At 39.7% G+C, this 23,905-nt stretch overlaps 1 pseudogene; it reads right to left on the reverse strand.

The window, feature by feature from the left end:
* Nucleotides 1-6,913: 6,913 nt before the first annotated feature.
* On the reverse strand, nucleotides 6,914-7,629 carry LOC110579657 (annotated as a pseudogene).
* Nucleotides 7,630-23,905: the final 16,276 nt, after the last annotated feature.

The raw sequence follows: 23,905 nt of genomic DNA on the forward strand, positions 1-23,905 counted from the left end.
TGTTTCCTGAGATTAAGAATTCCTCATGTCAGTGAGGTCATATGATAATGTCTTTCTCTGCTTGACTTATTTCCCTCAGCATAATACCCTCCAGTCCCACCCACATCCTTGCAAATGGGAAGATCTCATTCCTTTTGATGGCTGCATAATATTCCATTGTATATATATACCACATCTCCTTTATCCATTCATCTGTCGATGGACATCTTGGCTCTTTCCACAGTTTGGCTATTGTGGACATTGCTGCTATAAACATCAGGGTGCACGTACCCCTTCGGATCCCTACATTTGTATCTTTGGGGTAAATACCCAGCAGTGCAATTGCTGGATCGTAGGGTAGCTCTATTTTCAACTTTTGGAGGAACCTCTATACTGTTTTCCAGAGTGGCTGCACTAGCTTGCATTCCCACCAACAGTGGAGGAGGGTTCCCCTTTCTCCACATCCCCGCCAACATCTGTCGTTTCCTGACTTGTTAGTTTTAGCCATTCTGACTGGTGTGAGGTGGTATCTCATTGAGGTTTTGATTTGGATTTTCCTGATGCTGAGCGATGTTGAGCACTTTTTTATGTGTCTGTTGACCATTTGGATGTCTTCTTTGGAAAAATGTCTGTTCATGTCTTCTGCCCATTTCTTGATTGGGTTCTTTGTTCTTTGGGTATTGAGTTTGGTAAGTTCTTTATAGATTTTGGATACTAGCCCTTTATCTGATATGTCATTTGCAAATATCTTCTTCCATTCTGTCAGTTGTCCTTTGGTTTTGTTGACTGTTTCTTTTACTGTGCAAACATTTTTATCTTGATGAAGTCCCAATAGTTCATTTTTGCCCTTGCTTACCTTGCCTTTGGCGACATTTCTAGGAAGAAGTTGTTGCAGCTGAGGTGGAAGTGGTTGCTGCCTGTGTTCTCCTTTAGGATTTTGATGGACTCCTGTCTCACATTGAGGTCTTTCCACCATATTGAGTCTACTTTTGCGTGTGGTATAAGGAAATGGTCCAGATTCATTCTTCTGCATGTGGCTGTCCAATTTTCCCAACACCATTTGTTGAAGAGACTGTCTTTTTTCCATTGGACATTCTTTCCTGCTTTGTTGAAGATGAGTTGACCATAGAGTTGAGCGTCCATTTCTGGGCTCTCTGTTCTGTTCCATTGATCTATGTGTCTGTTTTTGTGCCAGTACCATACTGTCTTGATAATGACAGCTTTGTAATAGAGCTGGAAGTCCGGAATTGTGATTCCGCCAGCTTTGCTTTTCTTTTTCAACATTCTTCTGGCTATTTGGGGTCTTTTCTGGTTCCATACAAATTTTAGGATTATTTGTTCCATTTCTTTGAAAACGTGGGTGGTATTTTGATAGGGATTGCATGGAATGTGTAGATTGCTCTAGGTAGCATTGAAATCTTCACATTATTTGTTCTTCCAATCCACAAGCATGGAATGTTTTTCCATTTCTTTGTGTCTTCCTCAATTTGCTTCATGCGTATTTTATAGTTTTCTGCGTACAGATTCTTTGCCTCTTTGGTTAGATTTATTCCTAGGTATCTAATGGTTTTGGGTGCAATTGTAAATGGGATCGACTCCTTAATTTCTCTTTCTGTCTTGTTGTTGGTGTATAGGAATGCCACGGATTTCTGTGCATTGATTTTATATCCTGCCACTTTACTGAATTCCTGTATGAGTTCTAGCGGTTTTGGGGTGGAGTCTTTTGGATTTTCCACATAAAGTATCATATCATCTGTAAACAGTGAGAGTTTGTCTTCTTTTTTGCCGATTTGGATGCCTTTGATTTCTTTTTGTTGTCTGATTGCTGTGGCTAGGACTTCTAATACTATGTTGAATAGCAGTGGTGATAGTGGACATCCCTGCCATGTTCCTGACCTTAGGGGGAAAACTCTCAGTTTTTCCCCATTGAGAATGATACTCGCTGTGGGTTTTTCATAGATGGCTTTTATGATAGTGAGGTATGTACCCTCTATCCCTATACTCTGAAGCGTTTTGATCAAGAAAGAATGCTGTACTTTGTCAAATGCTTTTTCTGCATCTATTGAGAGGATCATATGATTCTTGTTCTTTCTTTTGTTAATGTATTGTATCACGTTGAATGATTTGTGGCTCTTGAACCAACCTTGCAGCCCAGGGATAAATCCCACTTGGTTGTGGTGAATAATCCTCTTAATGTACTGTTGGATCCTACTGGCTAGTATTTTGGTGAGAATTTTCGCGTCCATATTCATCAAGGATATTGGTCTGGAATTCTCCTTTTTGATGGGGTCTTTGTCTGGTTTGGGGATCAAGGTAATGATGGCCTCATAAAATGAGTTTGGAAGTTTTCCTTCCATTTCTATTATTTGGAACAGTTTCAGAAGAATAGGTAGTAATTCTTCTTGAAATGTTTGGTAGAATTCCCCTGAGAAGGCATCTGGCCCCGGGCTTTTGTTGTTGGGAGATTTTTGATGACTGCTTCAATTTCCTTAGTGGTTATAGGTCTATTCAGGTTTTCTATTTCTTCCTGATTCAGTTTTGGTAGTTGATACATCTCTAGGAATGCATCCATTTCTTCCAGGTTATCTAATTCGCTGGTCTATAGTTGCTTATAATATGTTCTTATAATTGTTTGTATTTCTTTGGTGTTGGTTGTGATCTCTCCTCTTTCATTCATGATTTTGCTCATTTGGGTCATTTCTCTCTTCTTATTGATAAGTCTGGCCAGGGGTTTATCAATCTTGTTAATTCTTTCAAAGAACCAGCTCCTAGTTTTGTGAATCTGTTCTATTGTTCTTTTCATTTCTATTTCATTGATTTCTGCTCTGATCTTTATGATTTCTCTTCTCCTGCTGGGTTTAGGCTTTATTTGCTGTTCTTTCTCCAGCTCTTTAGGTGTAAGGTTAGGTTGTGTACTTGAGACCTTTCTTGTTTCTTGAGAAAGGCTTGTATTGCTATATACTTTCCTCTTAGGACTGCCTTTGCTGCTTCCCAAAGATTTTGAACAGCTGTGTGTTCATTTTAATTGGTTTCCATGAATTTTTAAAATTCTTCCTTAATTTCCTGGTTGACCCATTCATTCTTTAGTAGGATGCTCTTTAGCCTCCATGTATTTGAGTTCTTTCCGACTTTCCTCTTGTGATTGTGTTCTAGTTCCGAAGCATTGTGGTACGAAAATAGGCAGGGAATGATCCCAATCTTTTGGTACTGGTTGAGACATGATTTGTGACCTAGGATGTGATCTATTCTGGAGAATGTTCCATGGGCACTAGAGAAGAATGTGTATTCCGTTGCTTTGGATGGAATGTTCTGAATATGTCTGTGAAGTCCATTTGGTCCAGTGTGTCATTTAAAGTCTTTATTTCCTTGTTGATCTTTTGCTTAGATGATCTGTCCATTTCAGTGAGGTGGGTGTTAAAGTCTCCCACTATTATTGTATTGTTGACGATGTGTTTCTTTGCTTTTGTTATTAAGTGGCTGCTGCCATGTTAGGGGCATAGATATTTACAATTGTTAAATCTTCTTGTTGGATAGACCCTTTAAGTAGGATATAGTGTCCTTCCTCAACTCTTATTACAGTCTTTGGTAAAATCTAATTTGTCTGATATAAGGATTACCACCCCAGCTTTCTTTTGGTGTCCAATAGCATGGTAAATCATTTTCCACCCCCTCACTTTCAATCTGGGGGTGTCTTTGGTTCTAAAATGAGTCTCTTGCAGACAGCATATCGATGGGTCTTTTTTTTTTTTAATCCAATCTGAATCCCTGTGTTTTGATTGGGGCATTTAGCCCATTTTCATTCAGGGTAACTATTGAAAGATAGGAATTTAGTGCCATTGTAATGCCTGTAAGGTGACTGTTACTGTATATTGTCTGTGTTCCTTTCTGGTCTAGGTTGCTTTTAGGCTCTCTCTTTGTTTAGAGGACCCCTTTCAAGATTTCTTGTAGGGCTGGTTTTGTGTTTGCAAATTCCTTTAGTTTTTGTTTGTCCTGGGAGCTTTTTCTCTCTCCTTCTGTTTTCAATGACAGCCTAGTGGATATAGGATTCTTGGCTGCATATTTTTCTCATTTCGTGCTCTGAATATATCATGCAGTCCTTTCTGGCCTGCCAGGTCTCTGTGGAAAAGTCTGTTGCCAATCTAATGTTTCCAGCATTGTAGGTTACATATCTCTTCCCCCGAGGTGCTTTCAGGATTTTCTCATTGTCTCTGAGAATCGTAAGTTTTACTATTAAATGTTGGGGTGTTGACTTATTTTTACTGATTTTGAGAGGGGTTCTCTGTGCCTCCTGGATTTTGATGCCTGTTTCCTTCCCCAAATTACGGAAGTTCTCTGCTATAATTTGCTCCAATATACCTTCTGCCCCTCTCTCTTTCTCTTCTTCTGGGATCCCAATTATTCTAATGTTGTTTCATCTTATGGTTTTGCTTATCTCTTGAATTCTGCTCTCGTGATCCAGTAGTTGTTTATCTCTCTTTTCTCCGTTTCTTTATTTTCCATCAGTTGATCTTCTATATCACTAGTTCTCTCTTCTGCCTCATTTATCCAAGCAGTTAGCGCCCCCCATTTTTTATTGCATCTCATTAATAGCCTTTTGGATTTCAACTTGGTTAGATTTTAGTTCTTTTATTTCTCCAGAAAGATTTTCTCTATTAACTTCCATGCTTTTTTCAAGCCCAGCTAGTATCTTTAAAATCATCATTCTGAACTCTAGTCCCAACATCTTACTAATGACCATATTGATTAGGTCCCTGGCAGTTGGTACTGCCTCTTGTTCTTTTTTTTTGAGGTGATTTTTTCCACCTTGTCATTTTGTCCAGAGAATAGATGACTGAGACAGCAAAATGCTAACAGGGTAACAATGTCCCCAGAAAATATACACCAACAAATCAGAAAAGACTTGAAACTGGGGGAAAAGAAAGGGAAAGAAAGAAAAAAGAAAAAGATAAAAACAAACAAAAACAAAACGAAAAATACAGAATATGATCATATATGATTAGGCTGGTGCATAAATAAGTGTCACATGCTAGATTTTGGGCGTATTTTGGTCTGTTAGAAGAAAGTGCCTCCCAAAATTTTAAAGAAAGAAAAACTTATATATGTACAAAAATAAGGGTTTTTATGGTGAAGGCATGGAATATACTGTAAAGATGAAAATTATAAAAGATTTTATAAAAGGAATTGATAAGATATGATGTTGGTTAAAAAAAGGAAGAAGAGGATTTTAAAAAAAAAAGGGAGAAAATGTGATCAGGCAGGAGACTAGAATAAAGCCATACACTAGAGATTTAGGTTATATTTTGATCTGTTAGAAGTAACTGTATCTCAAAATCTTAAAGAGAGAAAAGTATATATATATATATATATATTACCAAAAATAAGGGTAACTACTATGAAGGGATAGAATATGTCTCTAAAAATGAAAAACAAAACAAAAAAAAAGATTTTTTTAAAAAGGGATTGATAAGATGTTGATTGAAAAAGGGAAAAAGAAAAATTTTTTTAAAAATTAACTTTGAAAGACTAAAGAATCATGGTAAAAAATGCATGAATTGTATGTGCATTATTCCCCTAGCACTGGAGTTCTGCTGTTCTCATTGATTGGTAAACTTGGTCTTGGCTGGCTGTTCTTGCTGATCATCTGGGGGAGGGGCCTGTTGCGGTGGTTCCCAAATCTCTTGCCTGAGGCACAATTGCCCTGCCATTGCCAGGTCCGGGCTAAGTAATCTGCTGGGGTTTGCTCTCAGGAGCTTTTGTTCCCTGCAATCTTTCCATACAGCTTTGGAGGAGAAGAGTGAAAATGGCGGCCTCCCCATCTCCACCCTGGAGGAGCTGAGAACTCGGGGCCCCACTCCTGAGCGCGACCCCAGAGAAAAGCAGTCAATCACTCCTGTCTCCGTGGTCTCTGCTGCACTCAGTGCTCACCCAGCCTGTGACCGAGCATTTCTATCTCTGGCACATGACCCTGTCTGGAGTCTCCAAACCCAGCAGATCCCTGTGGTGTGCTCCCAAGCCACTCCTCCCAGGGGAGAAAGGGGTGTCTTTCCAGATCTGCTGCTTGTTGGGTCCCTGCTGGAAGAGTAGTGGCCCGACTGTGCCTCAGATCCTGGTTTATGGCAACCCCGAGCTAAGAGCACACTCCTTGGCTCCATCTCTGCAGCAAGCTTCCCTGCTCTGATACCTGGGAGCTCTGCCACACTCAGGTACTCATGGTCTTTCTGTGACCCCGAGGGTCCTGAGACCACACTGTCCCAGAAAGTGTTCCACCCCCCGCTTAGCCACTGGAGTGACATCCCTCAGCGGAGCAGACTTCTAAAAGTTCTGATTTTGTGCTCTGCTGTTCTATCACTTGCCAGAAGCGGCTGATGGAGGCCTCCTCCCCTCCTGTCTATCCTCCTGAATATCGCCTAGGATTCACTTCTCTACACGTCCTACCTTCCAGAAAGTGGTCGCCTTTCTGTTCAGAGAGTTGTTGCTATTCCATTCTTCAATCTCCTGTTGAGTTCGTAGGTGTTCAGAATGGTTTGATCCCTATCCAGCTGAATTCCTGGGACCAGATGAAATCCAGGTCTCTTACTCCTCTGCCATTTGCTCCGCCCCATGACTTGACCATTTTATGCCTCCTTGCCTATATTTTTAATGGATATTGGCCTGTAAGTTTCTTTTCTTGTACCATGAGACTTTGGTCTGAAAAACATTGGGAAACATTCTTCTCTCTTTAGTCTTTTGGCACTGTCTAAGACTGGCAGGTGTAAGTTCATGCCCCCCCCCCTTTCTAATTAATGCAATTTCTTTACTAAAAAAGATTCCACCCTTTTCTTTTGTTCATGTACACTTTGCAAAACTATTCTGAAATTACAGTATATACAGCCTAGGCCGGGATCCTGGACAGAGAGTATGTATATGTAGGTGGCATCCCTGAGGATTCAGAGATTCATTGGACCATGAGTGCTTCCTCTGCATAACTCACTAAATTGTCTTGCCAGCTTCTACACTAGCTTGACTGGGCATAATTCAAAAAGGAAAACTCATTCATTCCATTTTTCTGGAGCACTGTGATAGCCTCTAATAACATGGGATGTCTTCAATATATAATATTATGGTACCTCTTCAAGTAATTGCTAAACAATATGGGGTCAAAGTGTTCTATAATACCCATATCCATTTTATCTAGTTTTCAATGGACCTATAAATCTCCCCCAGGATTCATCATAGTAACTGTAATAGAAACTTGGACCCCAATAACAGAAATCAGAAGACAACACAAAGAGATGACTAGGATCAGCTAGATATCTACTGAAGAGTTTTCCCAATTCCTGTTCTTTTGAATCATTCAGACTTCCAACTAGTACAGGAATAATGGTAAATTCATCCTTATGGCTTTCCATGGCTTTAGCTGTATAATAAAAATGGGTTTCAATACTGTGTTTATTTTCAGTTGTGTGTAGAGACATGTGTTCAAACGTTCCTGTCGTACATAGTTCTCTGTAAATCTTTTGATCAATATGAAGATCATACAGAGGTGTTCTATGTATATCCACACTGGAAAGTGCACATAGAGAAGGGGCACTTGAGAAGTCCCAAGGATGAAAATTCTTCAGATTCTAGATTCACTTGCTTGTAGGTATGAGCAGCACAAGACCCATGTACATATCCACCCCCCCCAAAAAAATCCTTCTCTTCCTCCTCCTCCTCATCTTCTTCTTTCTCTTCCCCTTCCCCTTCCCCTTCTCCTTTCCCTTCCTCTCCTCCTCCTTCTACTCCTCGTCCTTCTTTGTTTTTAGTTCCAGGGGTAGAATTTAGTGATTCATCAGTTGCATATAACACCCAGTGCTCATTCCATCAAGGGCCATCCTTAATGCCCATTACCCAATTACCCCTTTACCCATAAACCTCCCCTCCAGCAACCCTCAGTTTGTTCTCTATAGAGTCTCTTATGGTTTGTTGCTCTCTGTATTGTTATTTTATTTTTCCTTCCCTTCCACAATATTCATCTGTTTTGTTTCTTAAATTCCACATATGAGGGCGCCTGGGTGGCTCAGTTGGTTAAGCGACTGCCTTCGCCTCAGGTCGTGATCCTGGAGTCCCGGGATCGAGTCCCTCATCGGGCTCCCTGCTCAGCAGGGAGTCTGCTTCTCCCTCTGACCCTCCTCCCTCTCATGCTCTCTCTATCTCATTCTCTCTCTCAAATAAATAAATAAAATCTTTAAAAAAAATTCCACATATGAGTGAAATCATAGGCTATTTGTATTTCTCTGACTGATTTATTTACTTGACATAATAACCTCTAGTTCCATCCACGTTGTTGCAAATGGCAAGATTTTATTCTTTTTAAAGGCTGAGTAATACATTCAATGGAATATTACTTATTCCTCAATATTCCTCAATGGAATATTACTCGTCCAAGAATGGTTATATATCCATTCTTTATCCATTAATCTCTTGATGGACATATTTGGGCTCTTTTCCTGTTTTGGCTATTGTGCATAGTGCTGCTATAAACATTGGAACTCCTATGCCCCTTTGAATCATTATTTTTGTACCTTTTGGATAAATACTGACTACTGTAATTGCTGGGTCATAGGATAGGTGTATTTTTAACTTTTTGAAGAAAATCCATACTGTTTCCCAGAATGGCTTCACCAGTTTGCATTCCCACCAACAGTGTAGGAGGGTTCCCCTTTCTCCACATCCTCACCAGCATCTGTTATTTTCTGAGTTGTTCATTTTAGCCATTCTGACTGCTGTGAGGTGGTATCTCGTTGTGGTTTTGATTTGTATTTCTCTGATGATGAGTAATGTGAATATTTCTTCATGTGTCTGTTAGCCATTTGTAAGTCTTCTTTGTAGAAATGTCTGTTTATGTCTTCTGCCCATCTCTTGTGTTGAATTTGATAAGTTCTTTATAGATTTTGGATACTAACCCTTTATCCGATATGTCATTTGCAAATATCTTCTCCCATTCCATAGGTTGCCTTTTAGTTCTGTTGATTATTTTGTTCCCTGTGCAGAAGCCTTTTATCTTAATGAGGTTCCAATAGTTCATTTTTTCTTTTCTTTCCTGGCAAGGTGTCTAGTAAGACGTTGCTGTGGGTGATGTAAAAGAGGTTGTTGCCTGTGTTGTACTCCAGGGTTGTGATGGGATTTCTGTCTCACATTCTGGTCTTTCATTCATTTTGAATTTATTTTTGTGTTTGGTGTAAGAAAGTGCTCCAATTTCATTCCTCCATATGTTGCTATCCAATTTTCCCAATACCATTTTCTGAAGAGACTGTCTTTTTTCTATTGGATATTCTTTCCTGCTCTGTTGAAGATTATTTGACTATAGAGCTAAGGGTCCATTTCTGGGGTCTCTATTCTGTTCCACTGATCTACATGTCTGTTTTTGTGCTGTACCTTACTGTATGGATGGTTATAACTTTGTAATGTAGCTTGAAGTCTGGAATTGTAATGCCTTCCACTTTGCTTTGCTTTTTCAACATTACTTTGGCTATTCAGGGTTTGTTTGTTTGTTTGTTTGTTTTTCTCATTCCATACAAATTTTAGGGTTGTTTGTTCTACCTCTGTGAAAAATGCTGGTGTTATGTTGATGAGGATTATACTGAATGTGTAGATTGCTTTGGGAACTGTAGTCATTTTTAACAATGTTGGTTTTTCCAAACTATAAGCATGGAGTATCTTTCCATTTCTTTGTGTCTTCCTCAATTTCCTTCATAAATATAGTACAGGTTTTTTTTAAGGATTTTATTCATTTATTTTGAGAAAACAAGAGTAGGGGAAAGGGAAGAGATAGAAGGAGAGAAGGAATCAGAAGCAAACTCCAGGCTGAGCATGGAGGCTGATGCAAGCCTCGATCTCACAACCCTGAGATCATGACGAGTTAAAACCAATAGTGGGATGTTCAGCTGACCAAGCCACCAGACGCCAGTAAGTGTTCTATAGTTTTCAGAGTACAGATCTTATACACCTTCGGTTAGTTTTATTTCTAGGTATCTTATGGGTTGGGTCCAATTGAAATGGGATTGGTTCCTTGATTTCTCTTTCTGCTGCTTCATTATTGTTTTTTGTTTTTGTTTTTGTTTTTTGGAAATTCAACAGACGTCTCTGCATTGATTTTATATCCTGTGACATTGCTGAATTCCTCTATCAGTTCTAGCAATATTTTGGTGGAGTCTTTCAGGTTTTCTACATAAACTATCATGTCATCTGCAAAGTGTGAAAGTTTGTCTTCTTCCTTGCTGATTCAGATGTCTTTGATCTCTTTTCTTGTTTGATTGCTAGGATAGGACTTCCAATACAATGTTGAATGGCAGTGGTGAGAGTGGACATCCCTCTCTTACTACTGACTTAGGGAGAAAATTATCAGTTCTTCCCCACTGAGTATGACGTTAGTTGTGGGTCTTTCATATATGGTCTTAATGATGTTGGTGTATGTTAGTTCAGATTTTATTTATTTATTTCAGAGAGAGGGAGAGAGCATAAGTGCAAGCATGAACAGGGTGAGGGACAGAGGGAGAAGCAGTCTCCCTGCTGAGCAAGGAGCTCGATATGGGACTTGATCCCAGGACCCTGGGATTATGACCTGAGCCAAAGGCAGACACTTAACTGACTGAGCCACCCAGGCATCCCAATGTATGCTTCTTCAATCCCTACTTTTGTGAGGGTTTTTATCAAGAAAAGATGAGGTATTTTGTCACAGGCTTTTCCTGTTTCTATTTAGAGGATTATATGGTTCTTATCCTTTCTTTTATTAATGTGGTGTATCACAGTGATTGTTTTGTGGATATTGAACCACTCCTGCAGCCCAGGAATAAATCCTGCTTGGTCATGTTGAATAATCATTTTAACATAGTGTTGTATTTGATCAGCTAGTATCTTGATGAGAATTTTTGCATTCATGTTTATCTGGTCTGTAATTCTTTCAGTGGGTCTTTGTCTTGTTTTGGAGTCAAGATAATGCTGGCCTCATAGTAGGAGTTTGAAAGTTTTCCTTCCATTTCTATTATTGGGAACAGCTTCAGAAGAATAGGTGTGAACTCTTCTTTAAATGTTTAGTAGAATTCCCTGGGAAGACATTCGACCCTGGATTCTTGTTGGTTGGGTGATTTTAGATTACTGATTCAATATTTTTGCTGGTTATGAGCCTGTTCAGATTTTCTATTTCTTCCTGCTTCTAGGTTAATATGTTCCTAGGAATTTGTCCATTTCTTCCAGATTTCCTAATTTGTTGGCATTTAATTGCTCATAATATTCTCTTATAATTGTAATTCTGCAGTGTTGATTATGATCTCTCCCATTTCTTTCATGATTTTATTTATTTGGATCCTTTCTCTTTTCTTCCAATAAGTCTGGCTAGAGATTTATCAATTTTTTTCTTTGAAAGAGCCAGCTCCTAGTGTGGTTGCTATGTTTTACTCGTTGTTTGTTTGTTTTATATCTTTTATTTCTAATCTAATCTTTATTCCCTTCCCCTGTTGGATATAGGCTTTATTTGCTGTTCTTTTTTCCAGCTCCTTTATATGTAAGGTTAGGTTTTGCGTTTGAGAGTTTTTTTGTTTCTAGAGGAAGGTCTCCATTGCTATACACTTCCCTTTTAGCGTGGCCTTTGCTGCATTCCAAAGATTTTGGACTGTCGTATTATCATTTTCATTTGGTCCCATGTATTCTTTTAAATTTTTTCTAATGTCCTGGTTTACCTATTCATTCTTTAGTGGATGTTCTTTAACCTCCATGTATTGCAGTCCTTCCAAATTTTTTCTTGTGGTTGACTTCAGGTTTCATAGCTTTGTGGTCTGAAAATATGCATAGTATGATCCCAATCATTTTGTACCATTTGAGCCCTGATTTGTGACTCAGTATGTGATATATTCTAGAGAATGTACCCTGTGCACTTGAAAATAATGTGTAGTCTGTGGCTTTAGGCCAAACTGCTCTGAATAAATCTGTTAAATTCACATGGTCCAGTGTGCCATTCAAAGCCCTTGTTTCCTTGTTAAGCCTCTGCGTAGATGATCTGTCCAATGCTTGACCAGACTGTTAAAGTTCCCTACTATTATTGTGTTATTATCTGTGAGTTTCTTTAAGTTAGTTTTTCATTGATTTATATATTTGACTGCTCTTAAGTTAGGGCCACAGATATTTACAATTGTTAGATATTGTTGTTAGATAGACCCCTTTATTATGATAGAGGAATTTCTTTATCTCTTATTACATCTTTGATTTAAAGTCTAGTTTGTCTGATATAAGTATGGCCACTCCAACATTTTTTTATGTCCATTAGCATAGTGAATGGTTTTCCACCCCCTCACTTTCAATCTGGAAGTGTCTTTGGTTGGAACTAAGTCTCCTGTAAGGAGCATATTGATGGGTATTATCTTTGATCCGTTCTGATTCCCAATGTCTTTTGATTGGAGCATTTAGTCCATTTACATTCAGAGTAATTATGGTAATTATGCACCAGCTATGCAGTAGATACGATTTTGGTGCCATTGAATTATCTGTAAAATTATTGTACTGTAGATAGCCCATGCTCCTTCCTAGTCTTTCCTACTTTTCCCTTTCTTTCCCACTCAAAATGTCACCTTCAATACTTCTTGCAGAACTATTTTAGTGTTCACAAACTCCTTTAGCTTTTGGTTATCTGCTAAATTCTTTATGTCCTCTTTTTTTTTTTTTAATTATGTTATGTTAGTCACCATACAATGCATCATTATTTTTTATGTGGTGATCCACGATCAATTGTTTTCGTATAACACCCAGTTCTCCATGCGGTACCTGCCCTCCTTAATACCCATCACCGGGCTAACCCATCCCCCCGCCCCCTTCCCCTCTAAAACCCTGTTTGTTTCTCAGAGTCCATTGTCTCTCATGGTTCATCTCTCCCTCCAATACCTCCCCCCTCATTTTTCCCTTACTTTTCCCAGTGTCCTCCATGCTATTCCTTATGTTCCACAAATAAGTGAAACCATATGATAATTGATTTTCTCTGCTTGACTTATTTAACTTAGCATAATCTCCTCCAGTCCCACCCATGTTGATGTAAAAGTTGGGTATTCATCCTTTCTGATGGCTGAGTAATATTCCATTGTATATATGGACCACATCTTCTTTATCCATTCATCTGTTGAAGGGCATCTCCGCTCTTTCCACAGTTTGGCTATTGTGGACATTGCTGCTATGAACATTGGGGTGCATATGGCCGTTCTTTTCACTACATCTGTATCTTTGGGGTAAATACCCAGTAGTGCAATTGCTGGGTCATAGGTAGCTCTATTTTTAAATTTTTGAGGAACCTCCACACTGTTTTCCAAAGTGGCTGTACCAACTTGCATTCCCACCAACTGTGTAAGGAGGTTCCCCTTTCTCCACAACCTCTCCAACATTTGTTGTTCTTTCCCTGTCCATTTTTGCCATTCTAACTGGTCTAACGTGGTATCACAATGTGGTTTTGATTTAGATTTCCCTGATGGCTAAAGATGATGAACATTTTTTCATGTGTCTGTTGGCCATTCTATGTCTTCTTCAGAGAAGTGTCTTTCTATCTTCTGCCCACTTTTTGATTTGATTATTTGTTTTTTGGGTGTTGAGTTTGAGAAGTTCTTTATAGATCTTGGATACCAGCCCTTTCTCTGTAGTGTCATTTGCAAATATCTTCTCCCATTCTGTGGGTTGCCTCTTTGTTTTGTTGACTGTTTCCTTTGCTGTGCAGAAGTTTGTATCTTGATGAACTCCCAAAAGTTCATTTTTGCTTTTGTTTCACTAGCTCTTGGAGATGTATCTTGAAAGAAGTTGCGGTGGTAGATGTCAAAGAAGTTACTGCCTATGTTCTCCTCTAGGATTTTGATGCATTCCTATCTCACATTGAGGTCTTTCATCCATTTTGAGTTTATTTTTGTGAATGGTGTCAGAGAATGGTTGAGTTTCATTCTTCTGCATGTGGCTGTCCCATTTTCCCGCCACCATTTATTGAAGAGACTGTCTTTTTCCATTGCATGTTTTTCCTGCTTTGTCAAAGATTATTTGACCATAGCATTGAGGGTCCATATCTGGGTCCTGTATTCTGTTCCATTGGTCTAGATGACTGTTTTTGTGCCAGTACTATGCTGTCTTCGTGATCACAGCTTTGTAATAGAGCTTGAAATAGGGCAAAGTGATGCCCTCAGCTTCGGTTTTCTTTTTCAACATTTCCTTGGTGATTTGGGGTCTTTTCTGATTCCATACAAATTTTAGGATTGTTTGTTCCAGCACTTTGAAAAATGTCATTGGAATTTTGACTGGGATGGCATTGAAGGTATAGATTGCTCTGGCTAGCATAGACATTTTAACAATGTTTATTCTTCCGATCCATGAGCATGGAATGTTTTTCCATCTTTCTTTGTCTTCTTCAATTTCTTTCATGAGTGTTCTGTAGTTCCTAGAGTATAGATCCTTTATTTCTTTGGTTAGGTTTATTCCGAGGTATCTTATGGTTTTTGGTGCTATTGTAAATGGAATCATTTCTCTAAGTTCTCTTTCTACAGTTGCGTTGTTAGTGTGTAAGAAAGCAACTGATTTCTTGCATTGATTTTGTATCCTGCCGCATTACTGAATTGCTGTGTGAGTTCTCCTAATTTGGGGGTGGAGCCTTTTGGGTTTTCCACATAAAGTATCATGTCATCTGCGAAAAAAGAGAGTTTGACTTCTTTGCCAATTTGAACACATTTATTTCTTTTTATTGTCTGACTGCAGTTGCCAGGAGTTCTAGTACTATGTTGAACAACAGTGGCGAGAGTGGGCACCCTTGACGAGTTCCTGATCTTAAGGGAAAGGCTCTCAGCTTTTCCCCATTGAAGAGGATATTCATTGTGGGTTTTTCATAGATGGATTTTATGAACTTGAGGAATGTTCCCTCTATCCACATACTCTGAAGAGTTTTAATCAGGAAAGGATGTTGTATTTTGTCAAATGCTTTTTCTGCATCAATTGAGAGGACCATATGGTTCTTCTCCCTCCTCTTATTAATGTGTTCTGTCACATGGATTGATTTGCGAATGTTGAACAACCCTTGCATCCTGTGGATAAATCACACCTGGTAGTGATGGATGATCCTTTTAATGTATTGTTGGATCCTCTTAGCTAGGATTTTGTTGAGGATTTTGGAATCCATATTCATAGGGATATCCCTCTGAAATTCTCCTTTTTGATGGGGTTGTTGCCTGATTTAGGGATTAATGTAATGCTGGCCTCATAGAATGAGTTTGGAAGTTTTCCTTCTGTTTGTATTTTTTGAAACAGCTTCAGGACAATAGGTATTATTTCTTCTTTGAATGTTTGGTAGAATTCCCAAGGGAATCCATCAGGCCCTGGACTCTTGGTTTTGGGAGGTTTTTGATCACTGTTTCAATCTGCTTACTGGTTATTGGCCTATTCAGGTTGTCAATTTCTTCCTGTTTCAGTCTTGGCAGTTTATCGGTTTCCAGAAAGGCCTCCAATTTCATCCAGATTGCTCAGTTTATTGCATACTTGTTGATAATAATTTCCAATAATTGTTTCTATTTCCTTGGTGTTAGTCATGTTCTCTCCCCTTTCATTCATAATTTTATTAATTTGGGTCCTCTCTTCTTTTGGATAAGTTTGGATAGTGGTTTCTCAATCTTATTAATTCTTTCAAAAAACCAACTTCTAGTTTCGTTGATCTGATCTACTGTGTTTCTGGCTTCTAATTCATTGATCTCTGCTTTATTTTAATTATTTCTCTTCTAATGCGTGGCTGAGACATCATTTGTTGCTTTTTCTCTACTTTTTTAAGGTGTTGAGTAGGTTGGTGAATTCAGGATTTTTCTATTTCTTTGAGTGAGGCTTGGATGGCTATGTATTTCCCCCTTAGGACCACTTTTGCAGTATCCCATAGGTTTTGGACCGATGTGTTTTTGTTCTCATTGATTTCCATGAATTGTTGAAGTACCTCTTTGATTTCCTGGTTGACCTAAACATTCTTGAGCAGAGTGGTCTTTAGCTTCCAAGTGTTTGAATTTCTGCCAAATTTTTTCTTGTGATTGAGTTCCAGTTGTAGAGCATTGTGGTCTGAGAATATGCAGGGAATAATCTCAATCTTTTGGTATAAGTTGAGGCCTGATTTGTGGCCCAGTATGTGGTCTATTCAGGAGAAAGTTCCATGAGAGCTCGAGAAGAATGAGTATTCTGTTGTTTTAGGGTGGAATGTTCTGTAAATATCTATGAGGTCCATGTGGTCCAATGTATCATTCAAAGCTCTTGTTTCCTTGTTGATTTTCTGCTTAGATGATCTGTCCATTGCTGAGAGTGGAGTATTGAGGTCTCCTACAATTAACATATTGTTATCCATATGATTCTTTATTTTGGTTAACAGTTGGCTTATGTAGATGGTTGCTCCTTGCTGGGGGCATAAATATTTCCAATAGTTAGATCTTCTTGTTGGATAGACCCTTTAAGAATGATATAGTGTCCTTCTGTGTCTCTAATTACAGACTATAGTTTAAAATCTAATTTGTCTGATATGAGAATTGCTACCCCAGCTTTCTTTTGATGTGCCCTGGCATGGAAGATGGATCTCCATCCTTTCACTTTCAGTCTGGATGTATCTTTAGGTTCAAAATGAGTCTCTTGTAAACAGCATATGGATGGGACCTGTCTCATTATCCAATCTGCAACCCTGTGCCGTTTTATGGGAGCATTTAGGCCATTCACGTTGAGTGATTATTGTAAGATATGAATTAATTGTCATCATGTTGCTTGTGAAGACTGTTTTTATAGATTGTCCCTGTAAATTGCTGTTGTATATCACTCTTGGGGTCTTTCTCCTTTTATAGAACCCCCCTTAATATTTCTTCAAGGCCGGCTTAGTGGTCACATATTCTTTCAGTTTCTGTCAGTCGTGGAAGCTCTGCATCTCGCCATCCACTCTAAATGACAGCCTTGCCGGATAAAGTATTCTTGGCTGCATGTTCTTCTCATTTAGTACCCTGAATATGTCTTGCCAGGCCTTTCTGGCTTGCCAGGTCTCTGTGGATAGGTCTGACATTATTCTGATGTTCCACCCTCTGTATGTAAGGAATGTCTTCCCCCTAACTGCCCTTAAGATGGTTTCCTTGGTGCTAAGATTTGCAAGTGTTACTATTACATGCTGGGATGTTGGCCTCTTTTCCTTGATCTTGGGAGGGGTCCTCTGCCTCTAGGACACAAATGTTTGTTTCTTTCCCCAGATTAGGGAAGCTCTCAGCTATGATTTGCTCAAATACCTCTTCTAGTCCTCTTTCTCTCCACTCCTCCCGGGATTCCAATTATTCTGACATTGGAATGATTCATGATGTCACTTATTTCTCTGATTCTATTTTCATGGATTCTGAGTTGTTTTTCCCTGGCCTCCTCTTTTCCCTTTTTATCTATTATATTGTCCTCCAGGTCGCTTATATTTTCTTCTGCCTCACTTACCCTAGCTGTTAGATTATCTAGATTTGATTTTATTTCAATGAGAGCATTTTTAAGTTCTGCCAATTCAGCTTTCATTGCTGCCCTTAGAGACTCAATGTTTCCATTAATTGATTTCTCCATTCTAGCCATTGTCTTCACAATTGCTAGCCTGAATTCCATCTCCGACATCTTGGTTATATCTGCATCCATTTGTAAATCTGTGGCATAAATCATAATCTCTGAGTCTTTTCAATTTTGGGGGTTTCTCCTCCTGGTCATTCTGTTTTTGGTGTTTGAGGGAATGTATAGAGTCCAAATTGTTGACCAGAACCCAAGCAAGATGCACCTGTTTTCTTGGGACCTTAGGGTTGCTGGCCTCTTTTTTTCCCAGCCTGTCTTCTGTGGGAGGGGCCTGCTGTGCTCTTACTCAGGCAACCCTTTTTGGGCGGTGTGGCCCTGCCCCCCTGTGGTGGGGGAGGGGCTCAGTGGGAATATATTTTGGGGGCTTTTGTTCTCTTGCAGCTTTCCTTAGTGGCTTTCCATGTCTCTTCCATGAGTCAAAGGAGAGAGACCATTTCCAAACCTTTGCCTCAGTGCAGATAGACTGCAGTCTGTTCTTCAGTGACCTCTCCAGGCCACACTGTCTGTTTCTGTCTGTGCGGGTATAAACTGCAGCGGCCTGGGTTGTGCGCCCCTCCACAGCACTCCCAGTCCTGCCTTCAGGTCGGAGCAGGTCTCTGCCCTTTGTGCTTCTAAAACTGCCAGCCACTCCCAGTTCTCCCATGTGACTCCGCCTCTCTGGGTTTCTGCCCCGGGGGCTGCCCTAAAGTCCTTTCCCCTCCGCTACCAGTCTGTGAGTCTGTGCCCCTCCCCAGTGTGCAAGGCTGTTGCTCACCAGCGGTGTAGGATCCCTATGGCCAGGCACCCTCCCGGTGCCATTTATCCTCTGATATCTGCCTGTAGAATTGTGACTGCCCACTTCATACCTTGAAACCAACCACCTGTGATATTCTGTTTGTAGAGATCCAAATCTTCTTTCATCTCAAGCTGGGTTCGTGGGTGCTCAGAGTGGTCTTGTAGATATCTAGATCAATTCTGGGGACCAGTTGAAATAGAGTCCCCTATTCCTCTGCCATCTTTCCTCTCCACGTTTGGCAGTTTTAGAAGTATGCAGAAACATGCCCCAACCAGGAAGTGAGGACTGGAAGCCCTGCAGAGGGGTGCACAACCCAGGACGCTGCAGTTTATAGCAGCACAGACAGAAACGGAGATAGTGTGGCCTGGAGGGCTCACTGAAGAATAGACTGAGATCTCTCTGCTCTGAGGCAGAGGGCTGGAAATGATCTCTTTTGCTCTGACTCTCAGATGAGACATGGAAAGCTGCCAGGGAAGTCTACCAGTGAACAAAAGCCCCCATAACTGGTTTTCACGGAGCCCACCCTCCCCTACAGGGGGCAGGACAACTCTGCTCAAACAGGGTTGCCTGCATAACAGCGTGGCAGGCCCCCCCCCCCAAAAGACAGGCTGGGAGAACAAGAGGCCAACCCCCTAACGTCCCTATAAAACAGTTGCATCTTGCTTGGGTTCTGGTCAATAATTTGGACTCTATACATTCCCTCAAACACCCATCAATAGAATGAGTGGTGGAGGAACCCCCAAACTAGAAAAGACTCAGAGACTGTGACTTCTGCCACAGATTTACAAATGGATGCACATATAACGAGATGTCAGAAATGGAATTCAGGGTAGCAGGTGTGAAGGGAACAGCTAGAATGGAGAAATTGATAATGGCAACATAGAGTCTGTATGGGAAGAAATGATAGCTGAACTGACAGAATTTAAAAATGCTATCAATGAGATCCAATCCAATCTAGATAATCTAAGAGTTAGGGTAAGTGAGGCAGAAGAAGGAATTAGTAACCTGGAGAGCAATTGATAGAAAGGAAGGAAAAAGAGGAGACCAGGGAGAAACATCTCAAAATCCATGAAAACAGAATCAGAGAAATAAGTGACACCATGAAGCATCCCAGTGTCAGAATTATTGGAATCCCTGAGGGGCTGGAGAGAGAGAGAGGACTAGAAGATGTATTTGAGCAAATCGTAGCTGAGAACTTCCCTAATCTGGGGGATGAAAGAAACATTCATGTCCTAGAGGCAGAGGGGACCCCTCTGAAGATCAAGGAAAACAGTCAACACCCTGGCATGTGATAGTAAAACTTGCAAATCTTAGAACCAAGAAAACCATCTAAAGGGCAGTTAGGGGGAAGAGATTCCTTTCATACAGAGGGAGGAACATCAGAATAACATCAGACTTCTCCACAGAGTCTTGGAAAGCCATAAAGGCCTGACAAGCCATATTCAGGGTACTAAACAAAAGAACATGCAACCAAGAATACTTTATCTGGCAAGGCTGTCATTTACAATGGGTGGAGAGATGCAGAGCTTCCAAGACGGCAGAAACTGAAAGAATATGTGACCACTAGGCCAGAACTCCAAGAAATATCAAGGGGGATTCTATAAAAGTAGAAAGACCCCAAGAGTTATAGAGAACAGAAATTTTAAGGGACAATCTATAGAAAATGGACTTCAAGGCAACATGATTACAATAAATTCATATCTTTCAATAATCACTCGCAACGTGAACAGCCTAAATGTTCCCATAAAATGGCACAGGGTTGCATATTGGATAACGAGACAGGACCCATCCATATGCTCTTTACAAGAGACTCATTTTGAACCTAAAGATACATCCAGACTGAAAGTGAAAGGATGGAGATCCATCTTCCATGCCAATGGACCTCAAAAGAAAGCTGGTGTAGCAATTCTCATATCAAACAAATTAGATTTTTTTTAAATTATGTTATGTTAATCACCATACGTTACATCATTAGTTTTTGATGTAGTGTTCCATGATTCATTGTTTGTGTATAACACCAAGGACTCCATTCAGTACGTGTCCTCCTCAATACCCATCACCAGGATAACCCATGCCCCCACTGCCGTCCCCTCTAGAACCCCCAGTTTGTTTCTCATAGTCCATAGTTTCTCATGGTTCACCCCCCTCTGATTTCCCCCCTTCATTTTTCCCTTCCTGCTATCTTCTACTTCTTTTTTTTTAAACATATAATGTATTGTTTGATTCAGAGATAAAGGTCTGTGATTCAACAGTCTTACACAATTCACAGCATTCACCATAGCACATACCTTCCCCAAGGTCTATCACACAGCCACCCATCCCTCCCAACACCCACCTCTCCAGCAACCCTCAGTTTGTCTCCTGAGATTAAGAATTCCTCATATCAGTGAGATAATGATACATGTCTTTCTCTGATTGACTCATTTTGCTCAGCATAATACCCTCCAGTTCCAAACATGTCAGTGCAAATGGCAAGATTTCATTCCTTTTGATGGCTGCAGAATATTCCACTGTATCTATATACCGCAGACAAATTAGATTTTAAACTAAAGACTGTAGTTTGAGACACAGAAGGACACTATATCATTCTTAAAGGGTCTATCCAACAAGATGATCTAACAATTGTAAATATCTATGCCCCCAATATGGGAGCAGCCATTACATAAGGCAACTGTTAACCAAAATAAAGATCGATAACAATACGTTAATTGTAGGAGATCTTAATACTGCACTTTCAGCAACAGATAGATCATCTAAGCAGAAAATCAACAAAGAAACAAGAGCTTTGAATGACATACTCGACAGATGGACCTCATAGATATATACAGAACATTCCACCCTAAAACAACAAAATACTCATTCTTCTCGAGTGCACATGGAACTATCTCCAGAATAGATGACATACTGGGTCACAAATTAGGTCTCAACTGACACCAAAAGATTGAGTTTATTCCCTGCATATTCTTAGACCACAGTGCTTTAAAACTGGAACTCAATCACAAGAAAGAATTTGGCAGAAATTCAAACACTTGGAAGCTAAAGACCACTCTACTTAAGAATGTTTGGGTCAACCAGAAAATCGAAGAAGAACATTGGTTACAAAACCTATGGGACACCGCAAAGGCGGTCCTAAGGGGGAGATACATAGCCATCCAAACCTCACTCAAAAAAAATAGAAAAATCTTGTATTCACCATCTTACTCTACACCTTAAAGAACTGGAGTAAAAGCAACAAAGGTGCCTAAGCTACACCTTAGAATGGAAATAATTAAGATTAGAGCAGAGATCAATCAATTAGAAACCAGAAACACAGTAGATCAGATCAACAAAACTAGAAGCTGGTTCTTTGAAGGTATTAATAAGATCAATACACCACTGGCCAGACTATCCAAAAGAAAAGAGAAAGGACCAAATTAATAAAATTATGAATGAAAGGCGAGAGATCACGATGAACACCAAGGAAATAGAGACAATAATCAGTAATTCTTGTCAACAACTATATGCCAGTAAGCTGAGCAACCTGGATGAAATGGATGCCTTCCTGGAAACCTATAAGCTGCCAAGACTGAAACAGGAAGAAATTGACAACCTGAATAGGCCAATAACCAGTAACGAGATTGAAGCAGTGATCAAAAACTTCCCAAAAAACAAGAATCCAGGGCCTGATGGATTCCCTGGGGAATTCTACCAAACATTCAAAGAAGAAATAATACCTATTCTCCTGAAGCTGTTTCAAAAATTGAAACAGAAGGAAAGTTTCTGGACACATTCTATGAGGCCAGCACTGCCTTAATCCCCAAACCAGACAAAGTCCCCAACAAAAAGGAGAATTTCAGACCGATATCCCTGATGAATATGGATTCCAAAATCCTCAACAAAATCCTAGCTAATAAACATTAAAAGGATCATCCACCACAACCAAGTGGGATTTATCCTGGGATGTAAGAATGGATCAACATTCACAAATCAATCAGTATGATAGAAGACATTAATAAGAGTAGAGAGAAGAATCATATGGTCCTCTCAATTGATGCAGAAAAAGCATTCGATAAAATACAACATCCTTTCCAGATTAAAACTCTTCAAAGAGTATAGGGTTAGAGGGACATTCCTCTAGTTCATAAACTCCATCTATGGAAAACTCACATTGAATATCATCCTCAATGCGGAAAAGCAGAGTCTTTCCCAGGATCAGGAACACCTCAAGGATGTCTACTCTCGCCACAATTGTTCAAAATAGTACTAGAAATCTTAGCAACAGCAATCAGACAACAAAAAGAAATAAAAGGTATTCAAATCGGGAAAGAGGAAGTCAAACTCTCTCTCTTCACAGATGACACGATACTTTATGTGGAAAATCCAAAGACTCCACCCCCAAATTACTAGAACACATACAGCAATTCAGTAATGTGGCAGGATACAAAATCAATGCACAAAAGCTGTTGCTTTCTTATACAGTAACAATGCAACTGTAGAAAGTGAAATGAGAGAAATGATTCCATTTACAATAGCACCAAAAACCACAAGATACCTTGGAATAAACCTAACAGAAGAGGTAAGGGATCTATACTCTAGGAACTACATAACACTCATGAAAGACACGAAGAAGACACAGAAAGATGGAAAAACATTCCATCCTCATGGATCGGAAGAATAAACATTTTTTAAATGTCTATACTAGCCAGAGCAATCTATACCTTCAACGCCATCCTGATCAAAATTCCAATGACATTTTTCAAAGTGCTGGAACAAACAATCCTAAAATCTGTGTGGAATCAGAAAAGACCCTGAATTGCCAAGCAAATGTTGAAAAAGAAAACAAAAGCTGGGGGCATCACGTTGCCCGATTTCAATCTCTATTACAAAGCTGTGATCACCAAGACCACATGATACTAGCACAAAAACAGACATCCTAGACCAATGGAACAGAATAGAGAACCCATATATGGACCCTCAACTCTATGGTCAAATAATCTTTGACAAAGCAGGAAAAAAATATGCATTCGAAAAAAGATAGTCTCTTCAATAAATGGTGCTGGGAAAATTGGACAGCCACATGCAGAAGAATGAAACTCAACCATTCTCTAACACCCTACACAAAGATAAACTCAAAAAGGATGAAAGACCTCAATGTGAGACAGGAATCCATCAAAATCCTAGAGGAGAACACAGGCAGTAACCTCTTTGACATCAGGCACAGCATCTTCTTTCAAGATACATCTCCAAAAGCTAGTGGAACAAAAACAAAAATACACTTTTGGGACTTCATCAAGATAAAAAGCTTCTGCACAGCAAAGGAAACAGTCACCAAAACAAAGAGGCAACCCACAGAATGGAGAAGATATTTGCAAATGATGCTACAGATTAAGGGCTGGTATCCAAGATCTATAAAGAGCTTCTCAAACTCAACACCCAAAAAACAAATGATAAGTCAAAAGATGGGCAGAATGCACGAACAGACACTTCTCCAAAGAGGACCTACAGATGGCTAACAGACACATGAAAAAATGTTCATCATCATTAGCCATCAGGGAAATTCAAATCAAAACCACATTGAGATACCACCCACACCAGTTAGGATGG

The sequence above is a fragment of the Neomonachus schauinslandi genome, chromosome Y (genome assembly GCF_002201575.2).
Source record: "Neomonachus schauinslandi chromosome Y, ASM220157v2, whole genome shotgun sequence".
NCBI lineage: Eukaryota > Metazoa > Chordata > Mammalia > Carnivora > Phocidae > Neomonachus > Neomonachus schauinslandi.